The sequence below is a fragment of the Macaca mulatta genome, chromosome 16 (assembly GCF_049350105.2).
Source record: "Macaca mulatta isolate MMU2019108-1 chromosome 16, T2T-MMU8v2.0, whole genome shotgun sequence".
Lineage (NCBI taxonomy): Eukaryota > Metazoa > Chordata > Mammalia > Primates > Cercopithecidae > Macaca > Macaca mulatta.
Window position 1 is genome coordinate 59,973,424 of NC_133421.1, and position 3,257 is coordinate 59,976,680.

Genomic DNA, 3,257 nt, shown 5'->3' on the forward strand with positions numbered 1-3,257 from the left:
ACTACAGGCGCCCGCCACCACGCCTGGCTAATTTTTTTGTATTTTTAGCAGAGACGGGGTTTCACCATGTGAGCCAGGATGGTCTCCATCTCCTGACCTTGTGATCCGCCCACCTTAGCCTCCCAAAGTGCTGGGATTACAGGCTTGAGCCACTGCACCCGGTCACTTTTCACACTTTTTGGCTGCAAGCAGTGGTGAGCCATTGAAGGTTCAAGCAGGAAAAGGCCCTGATAGAGGGAAGCACCTAGAGGGAAGCCAGGCTGTGGTGGGGACATGAAAGTGGGAGGACAGCCTAGTGGCTTCGTGCCAGTGAGGTGGTTAAAAAGGATCTGAATAGACATTTATCTAAAGAAGAAGAAGATATACAAATGGCCAATAGACATACAAAAAGATGCTCAATATCATTAGTCATCAAGGAAACGCAATTCAAACCATAATGAGACACCACATCACATCCACCAGGTGTGGAGGCGGGGGTGGTAGGGATCCAAACACAGTGTTCAGAGGAGACGACCCTGCCACTTCTCTCTTCAGCTCTAGGAAGGGGAGCTTCTCCTCTCCCTGCACTCCCTGACCTGAGTCCTAGGAATTCCCAGATTCTCCCTGATGCATCCTGGAGCCCCTGGTGGCCATTGCTTCCGGAGAGGATGCTGGGGGCCCTCGTCCACCCCAGCTGTGTTTATGTCCCTCTTCCTGGAAGTGGGATAGGCACCAGCCTTATCAGGCTGGTAGGTGTGGGAGGAGGGCGCCGGATCTGGGGGCCTATGATAATCCTGGCAGTGGGGGCAACAGTGGGTGAAGCAGGTTGGCCCGATCAGGGCTAGTCAGGCTGGAGCAGAGTGTCTTGTCCCGTTTCAAGGTGTCTTCTTCCAGAACAGCTCTCTTTCTCCCAGGCCATGAGAAACACACCTGGAGGTTGGAGCTGAGGGAACTCAGAGAAGGAAAATTGGCCTTTAAGTCTTAAAAGTCTTAGTCATACTGGTCACCATTTGTTGAGTACTTACTACATATTCTACCTTGTGCTAAGTGCTTTGCATGCATATCTTATCTGATGCTCAAAAAAACCCTCATTTCCCCATTAGACAGATGAGGAAACTGAGCCTTAGAGGAGTTCAATAATTTGCTCAATATTATCCAAGGAAGTAGGTCAAAGGAGTCTCATGAAATGAGATTAGAAATTGAGTTCTGGACAAGGGAGTAAGATTGGAAAAGCACATACAGCTGCCTTCTTCCAGCTTTCCTGCTCCACAGCCCAGCCTGGTACAGCCCCGCACCCACAGCCTCTCTCAGGGCCCTAGGAGTGGGGACAGGGAGCGCCCTGAGATGACCTCAAAACTCCTAGCTGCCTGGTATGGTAAGTGTTCAGAGATTGCTTTCAAATGACATCCTTGTCTCGATCTGAGGCCACAGAAGAGGGGGAAATGTCAGGAAAGGTAGAGAGGCCATGCCCGCTCCAGGCTTCTACTAAGGCAGGGAAGGGGACCCCAAGGAGTTTAGGGGTATCCACCGGGGTTGGGCCCTTGGACAGGGTGACAGCAGGCAGAAGCTGTCCAGGAGGGAGTGCAGCAGAGCAGGTGAGGAGCACTGTTAACTACCCAAAGGGCAGACCCATTGATTGCCATCCCAGAGCCATGGAAGGGGATCCTGGAAGGGCAGAGACTGGATTTCAGAAAGAACATCCATTAACAGGGGATTCTGTACCTGAGAGAGAAGGCTTGGGGTCTCCAGGCTGGAGGAGATGCTGGCCGGCCTGGAGGCCAGGGGGATGGCTGAGATGGTGCAGCTGCATTACAAAGATGGTTCTCCTGTCTGTGGCCAAACCCAGTCAAGGACCCAGCAGTCTGGACCCCTATATCCTTGATGCTGTCTCAGCTTGGAGGCAGAGGGATGGACACTGTGGCCTCCTCCCATAAGCCTTCTGGGTTGCAGGAGAGAGTTGGCTGGGGAGAAGGAGCATCATTAATTCCCCCAAATATTTATAGTGTTCCTAGTGCTGGGCCTGCAGCCAAAGCCCTTGGGTCAGGCCCTGTGCTGTGTCCATTACTCACGTCTCAGTCAGGCGAGCAGGCCTTGGACACAGGGAGGGGCGGCCAGAGGAGGCCAGAGCCTGGGAGGGGGTGCAGGAGAACAGTAGCCCGCTGCCTGCCGCAATCCCTCCCCCAGCCCACCCGCCTGGCAGGAATCTGGCTGCACCCCAGATGCTTATGGCTCTCCAAGGAGAGGTAGAGAAGTGAGGGGCGGGGAGCAGTCTCTCTTGTCTCCCTGGTTCAGATTATCCGGCCACCAAGAATGGGGGCTCCCCCAGGCCCAGGCTGGGTCAGACAAGCTGCTGCCTGCCTTACATCCTGGGCGGGAAGCGGTCCCTAGAGGCAGAGCTGACAGGAAAAAATACTCAAGGAGCTTGACAGGAGTGGGGACACTGCCCTGGGCCCACCGGCCACCTCCCAGGGCACACAGCCACATCCCACACCCAAACTACTGGAGGGTTTGGGGAGGCTGCGGCGGCCCCGGACAATCAGCCCTGTGTTGCCCCTCCCAAGCTGGGCAGCCGGGCCCCGCTCCCAGGACCCTGCCCAAGTCCCTCTTGGAGTCTTCTCCCCTGCTTCACCGGAGCTGCCTCCATGACCCACCTCCTCCTCCTGTTCCTGTCTCCCTCTGTCTCTCTGTCCCCTTCTCTCTTCATCTCTCATGTCTGCACAGACAGGCTGGGACAGGAATCCAGGTGCCACTCACTCAAAAGAGGTTTGGTGGGAGGAAGGAAACCCGGCCGGGTGAAGCAGCGACTGACGTCCTTGGAGTGTCAAGAGCCCAGGCCCTCCCTTGCCTGCCCTGCCCTGCCCTGCCCTGGGAGGTTTGGGGTGGAAACATAGGAACAAACAGCCTCCCTCTCCCCCTCGACGTGGTTTAAGCAGATAAACCTGGATTTCAACCAAGCCTCTCCTAAGTCAGTAAACACCTGCTCCCTTGCCCCATACAGCCCCTGAGGACAATGAGGGACGCTGTCTCATCTGCCCCCTGGGGAGCCCTCATTCTGCCTCCCGGCCAGCCCAGAAGGGGCTGTCAGCCTGAGAGACTCTAGGCCCCTTGGGGGCAAAAGGCTGTTGTAAAGGACAGGACCCCTACTCACTCACCACCTCTCCTCCCCTGGACAGGACTTTCCAGGCTGGGACTGGACCACAGGGGAGGGTGGGAACTGCGAGGCAGAGGGGGGTCCCCTATTCCTACCCATCCAGGATGGGGCAACTGGCTGGTCCCTC

General features: G+C 56.2%; 1 long non-coding RNA gene across 1 annotated transcript; it reads right to left on the reverse strand.

Moving 5' to 3' along the window:
- Positions 1–384: 384 nt before the first annotated feature.
- LOC114672997 (uncharacterized) lies at positions 385–2,795 on the reverse strand. The gene is made up of 3 exons (XR_013406547.1): positions 2,631–2,795; positions 1,702–1,940; positions 385–931 (listed from the first exon to the last, which is right to left on the reverse strand). It is a non-coding gene; the product is annotated as an uncharacterized LOC114672997 (long non-coding RNA).
- Positions 2,796–3,257: the final 462 nt, after the last annotated feature.